The following is a 6,579-nucleotide window of genomic DNA, read 5'->3' on the forward strand; positions in this document are numbered from 1 at the left end:
CAGTAGCCAATAACGGCTGGAGAAAGGCCTGGTGGGAGAATAAAAATATTTCTTTCCCCAAAACGTTGAAGCTGCCAAGTCAAGTTGTTAATAGAGATTGTTCCTCCAACACAACAGCAGTGAGGACAACTTGGCTTGGGCTGCTTGGCTTGGCTCAGCTCGGCTCGCTCGGTGCATGCAGAGTGCAGACCTTGGTCGTAAAACCTGCTCTTAAATAGCTCTCAAAACGAGTCCTTTCCCACCCAAAATGAAGACCTGGCAGTGCTCTGCTGTAACTCATCCAAAGGGATGAGCAGAGCCAGCTCCAAAAGCAGGGTCATGGCAGCTCCTCGCCTGTAACACATTTAGGTGACCCACCTGTCCCTGGATCCCTGGAAGTGTCCAAGGCCAGGCTGGACGGGGCTTGGAGCAATATGGGGCAGAGGAATGTGTCCCTGCCCATGGCAAGAGGTTGGAAATGAACGCTCTTTAAGGTTCCTTCCAGCCCAACTCATTCTAGAATTCCATGCAAACGTCCCCCAAGGCCGCAGCTCTAACGAGCCTCGCTGCTAACGAGTCGGTGTCTGCCAACATCAGCACAGCCGGGGATGCGCAGACGCTGAGGCCACGCTGAGCCAGGCAGCGTGAAGAGACAGCACAGCCTCACCTGGCTCCAGTTCTGCCCCCAACAAGTACTTCTTGGAGCCCAGCAGCTGGGCAGATGTTTGGGCTGTGATGGATGCAGCTCCAGCGTGGGCTCGTTCCCCCACAGATCCACAGGTCCTGCCAGGAGCCTGCTCCAGCCTGGGCTCTCCACGGGGTCACAAAGGTGCTTTGAGCATCCCCCAGCTCCAGCACGGGCTCCTCCATGTCCTGCAGGTGCCTCTGCAGGGGCTGCACCATGGAATCTCAGGGGAATCGCAGCTCCTGCCCCTCCTCCTGCGCTGACCTGGGGGTCTGCAGGGCTGTTCCTCTCACAAAACCTCACTCCTCTCTCTGTCTGCAGCTGCACAGGGTTTGTTTTTTCCCCCCCACTTCCCAAATCTGTTTTCCCCAGAGGTGCTGCCGCCATCTCTGCTGGGTTTGGCTTTGGCCAGCGCTGGGTCGGTCCTGGAGCCGGCTGGAATTGGCTCTGCTGGACGCAAGGGAAGCTTCCAGCAGCTTCCCAGAGGAGCCACCCCTGTAGCCCCCCGCTGCCAAAATCTGGCCACCAAACCAAATTCACTCCTCCAAGCATTTTTTCATTAATTGCTGGATGTTCTAATTGCTGTGCGCTGACTCAAAGATTAAAACTTCCTAATATTGGTGTTACTAAATATAAGATTAAACCTGATGGTTACAAAGTTGGTAGGAAAAAAAGGCCTAGAATCCAATATGAGCTCCTCTGAGGATTAAAACCTGGCTGATGCCGGATCCAGAAGATACCCATGGGTGGATAAATTCTTGGGTGCACGGAAAATACAGAAAATACAAATTCAACAGGGTTTCTATGAGTCAGGGAAGACTTGCAGCATGGATTCCTCTCCCTGCCTCAGCCAAGGAGAGGCAAAAAGTCATTTCAAGTGAAAATGCCCCCTGTCATGGGATGGAGTGGCTTTTGCAGTATTGGGAGGTGGAGGTTCCCTTCCAGGCAACAAGATTCCGGTTATTCCAGGTGAAAATGCCACCTGCCATGGGATAGAGTGGCTTTTGCAGCGTTGGGAGGTGCTGGCTCCTTCCCAGGCAACAAGATTCCAGTTATTCCTGGTGAAAATGCCACCTGCCATGGGATGGAGTGGCTTTTGCAGCATTGGGAGGGGGAGTTTCCATCCCAGGCAGCAAGATTTGGATCAGCCAGGGCCGGGATTCACAGCCCTGGATGGATGGGCTTGGCACACGACGTCGTGCTTGAGAGAGGAGTAACAACGTCTTCCCTGCTTGGATCACAGCCCTTGGACGGCCCAGGGCAGGATAAACACCGGCCCAGGGCAGGATAAACACCGGCACAGCTGCTGCTCTGCTGCCTGCAGGAAGGGGAACAGCTCAGGGGGCTTCACCCACCTCCCCACCCAACCCTGCTGCACCTGCTCCCCACCTGGGAAGGTGTCCCCTGAACCCAGCCAGCTCTGCCTGGATCATAATTTTTCTTTTTTCTTTTTATTTTTTTTTATTTCTGCAACCCCCCACCCCCCCATCCTGGTTTGGAGGCAGAAGTGAGAACTCAAACAGGAAAAAAAAAAAAATTTGAAAAAAAGAGAAAAAAGAAGAGAAGAATCGGGGTCAACACGAGCAGCAGTATTTCAGCCGTCCTCGGAGAGCTTGTCTATACTCACTGTGGGTGTTCTCCTCGCAAACACTGAGAGGGAGATGTTTTCCCTTAGTAGGGCAGCATCCCGTGCTCGGCCCTCCTCGCCTGGCCATAAAAGGGCAGTGTTTTCTGCAGGACCCCCGGCTCCTCCGAAAAGCTGACGGGTTTTTGGGAAGGGGCCTGCCCCGGCACTGCTTGCTTTGGACCTCACAACCCTCGCGTTAGTGTTATTTTGGCTTCTTCTTTCCTTGTGCCTTTTGTTTTGTCTTTCTCCTCCTCCTGCTCCTCTCAGGAGGTTGGAGGGAGAGAGGCCAGAGAGCCTCCAGGAATGTTCTTGCTTCCCCTATTTTTTATTCTTTCTCTCTCCCTCCCTTGGCCTGATTTGATCCCTTCTTTCCCATGATCCTGCTCGGATCACCCAGCTGCTGGGTGAAAACCACTGGCCAAGCCCAGGCTATGTCCCAAAAGGGCTGAGCATGTCCCCAGCCTCCATCCTGTGTCCCGGGGGAACCTGGAGGGCTCTTCTCTCCTGCTCTGCCCAAGCCCTGATCCGCTCAGGACGGATGGACACCACAGAACCTCCTCTCACCATCTCCTGGAGCACCTCTCCATGGGAATTCCAGCCTGCGGGAGATGCTCAGCAGAGCACAGCTGTAAAAGCAGGGAATCCCAGGCAGGCAGAGCCGTGGTTCCACCTTGGAATTCATCATTCCAGGTGCACCTGGCTCTTCACAGACTCATTCAGGCTGGAGAAAACCCTCAAGATCGTCAAGTCCGACCATTAACTGCCCGGCACTGCCAAATCCACCACCAAACCGTCCCCAATTGCCCGCTCTACACAAACACCTCCAGCTTCTTCCATGGTTCCTCACAAACCCAAAGCTCTCACAGGGTCTCAGTTTTCTTCTTGTCCCTTGTCCTTCACGCCGCCACCTTTGGAGAAGCCTGAAACTATGGGAATGCAAATGGAAACATCACTTGTCAGTTAAACCAAGGGAAATAGGAACCTCTTCTGGTTCCCCCAAACATTTTCCTCTGCCTTGTTGAGGCTGATCTTCATTCAAGACCCTCTGTGACCTTGCAGTTGCCGTCCCATGGCCTGGGGAGAGAAAGGAAGAGGTAAAGCCACAGGAGACGTCCCTTTTGTGGCCACCACACTGCTGGAAAGGCCCAGGAGGAGACCCAACCCTTCTCCTGTGTCAACAAGCTTGCTCCATGTGCTCCTGGCTGCCAGTTTCTCCGGAACTTTGCCTTCCTGGAGAACCTGTTCCCTACTAGCAGCTGAACTGAGCTCTGGACCTTCAGACCCCTCTGTGGAACCTGTTTAACCTTTCCTTCGTCATTTTTAATGCTCAGTGATGCTGTGCAAGGTATGCCAGAGCCAATTCCCAGCCCACAGCCTTCCAGGAAGACTCCAGAACTTCCAGAACGTTGTATGAAGGCACCAAGACCTTGGAGTTACCCTCGGTCAGAAATCCTAGGAGCTGAAGGAGCTCCAATGAGGGATCAGTCACCCACACGCCCCAATAACCAACACAACAAAGCCCCCAAACCAGGCTGGGTGGGATCTCTCCAAACTGGGTGGGATTTACAGGGAGCTTCAGGGGTTGTTCCTGCAAACCCCACGTAGCCCCTGGGTGGTTGTGGCCAGGAAACCACCTGGGTTTTGCCTCTCAGGAACGCTGCTGTGGTCACTGTGCTCAACTAAAGGGTTTCACCCAAGCGTGTCATTGCTTGTGCCCCTTCCAAGGTTCTTCCCCTTGTCTTGGTGGCCATGGCAGGAACAGCTTCTCCCTCATCACAGAAGAAAAACTGCGCCTGGAAAAGACGAGATGTCCATGTGAGAGGTGGGCTCAGCTTCTTCCAAAAAGCCAGGACCTCAGAGCCCCTCAGAGTGGCATCAAGGCTTGGACCACGCCTGCAGACCTTCATATCTCAGAGCTATGAGGACTCCAAGTTCTGAGGCTCCCTGGTCCCCTGTGCCACATCCATGAAAAGGCCACAGGGGTTTGGGCCCTGGAGCAGAGCTTAAATCCCTGTCCCCCACCTCCAGCCTCATCTCACCCTCACCCCCAGCACTGGCTGCATTTCCAGGAGCCTATGTAGCTTTTTGGAAAAATTTCCAGGGCAGGAGAGATGTCAGACAGGCCAAACACTCATCTCACAAAAAGCCTTCTGATGGGGAAGATGTTCTAGAGGCACTGGCCAGGATTTTTTTTTTTTTTTTTTTTCCTGTAGAGCAGTGCAGGGTTGAGAGCGAGAAAGAGCATTAAAATTTTTTTTAAAAAAAGAAAAAAAATTAAAAAGCTCCAAAACTAACCCGGCGCAGGCAGGACGTGGCCACGGGGACGTTATGCAAAGAGCTGCTCACATCTGGAAGGAGTTACTGCTCACAGCAACCGGGGCTGAGTCTAAACAAGTGCAAGACGTTACCACATGGATGTCTGCAGCTGGGAGTGGCTGGGGGAACCGGAGGAGCAGCGGAGGTGGGATGAAAATGTCCCTGCTGCCCTTCACAGCTATTGTGCTGCTCTGCTTTTGGGGTGATGGAAGTGGGATCTGCGTGCCCGTGACATTTTGGGTGGTGTCTGCAGCAGGGTTGGGTTTTGGAGGTGGTCACCACGCCGATGAACCTCTCTGAGAACCTCCTGGGGCTTTTCCTGCCGAGGGGCAGAGCCTGTCCCGGTGCTGGAGGTGTGGGAGCACCCTGGGACTCTGCACGGGCCCTCCAGGGACATCCTGGAGCTGCTCCAGCTTTGTCCCCTCCGTCCCCAGAATGAGGATTTTGGGGTACCCAGCTCCTGGATGAGGCTGGGGGTGTTGGGATGATGAAATCCACCCCTTGCTCAGCATCAGGGAGAGCCAAGCAGAGCTGGGGGTGAAATAATGAAGCGCTGCTTTATTTTGGAGGCTGGCTATGTCCCACAGGTCCTATCCCAGGTCCTGAGGGGCTTTGGGGGATCCCTCTCCTGCAAGGAAATGTTCCTTAAGCACCATCCCAGTGGGAGATCCCCATTTCCTCTGAACAGTGGGAGAATGTGTCAAAAATCCCCTTTTGTAATAATTAATGTTGCCTCATGATTCCTCGAATTGGGGTTTTAAGTCCCCCAAAAACCTTGAGGTGTTATCGTTGGGTTTTGGGAGGGGGTGAGGGGTTGTGTGCCTCAGTTTCCCCCTCCACAGCAGGCTCCAGAGGGTGCTCCCAATAACCAAATATATCTTAAACACCCTCCCACAGTGGAGGATCCTCATTTCCTCCAAACAGTGAAAGAACACCCCAAATCCCATTTTTAAATAAACCAACTTCATTCCACTATAACCCAAACTGAGGCGTCATGCCTCAGAAAGTTCAGGGGACTTTTTATTGGGTTTGGGGAGGGGGCAAGGAGTTGTGTGCCTCAGTTTCCCCCACCACAGCAGGTTCCAGAGGATGCTCTCAAGAACCAAATCTGCCTTAAACACATCCAGGCAGTGCATCCACATTTCCTCCAAACAGTGGGAGAACACTCCAAAAATCCCATTTTAAGCAAATTGCTGTTACTCCACGACACCCCAAACTGAGGTTTTATTTCCCAAAAAATCCTTGGGGTCTTTTTACTGGGTTTGGGGAAGGGGTTAAGAGTCGTGTGCCTCAGTTTCCCCCACCACAGCAGGGAAATGCTCCCAATTAATGCTCCAAACGTGCCTTAAACACATCCAGGTGGGGGCATCCCCATTTCATCCACACAGCGGGAAAACACTCCCCCCCCCAAAAAAAAAAAAAAAAAAAAAAAAAAAAAAATCCCATTTTAAGCCAAACCGCCGTTACTCCACAACACCCCAAACTGAGGTTTTATGCCCCCCCCCCAAAAAAAAACCCCAAAAATAAAACAAACAAACAAACAAAACCAACTCGGGGTTGTTTCGATGGGGCTGTGCGTGCCTCAGTTTCCCCGCCCCAGCGGGATGCAGGGGATGCTCCCGGGGGATGCTGCGCTGCAGAGGCGGCTGTAGCGGAGGGGTTGGGGTGCGGGGACAGGGGACAGGAGGGGGGGGTGTCCCCTCGGGGGTGGCGGTGGCTGCTGTCGCTTTAAAGGGGCAGCTGCGGCCCCAGCTGATGCGGCGGCTCCAATCAGCGGCCCCGGGGCTCTTGGCAGCCGGAGCCGCCGCCGCTCCGCATTCCTCCGGCTTCCCAAAAGGGGCGAACATGGCGATGGGCAGGATGAGGTGAAGAGGAGGAGGAGGAGGAGAGGAAAACATTAAATATATATATATATAGACATAAAAGAAGAAGAAGAGAGGAAAAGGAAAAAAAATAAATAAAAGAAGAAGGA

The sequence above is a fragment of the Hirundo rustica genome, chromosome 1 (genome assembly GCF_015227805.2).
Source record: "Hirundo rustica isolate bHirRus1 chromosome 1, bHirRus1.pri.v3, whole genome shotgun sequence".
NCBI classification, from domain to species: domain Eukaryota; kingdom Metazoa; phylum Chordata; class Aves; order Passeriformes; family Hirundinidae; genus Hirundo; species Hirundo rustica.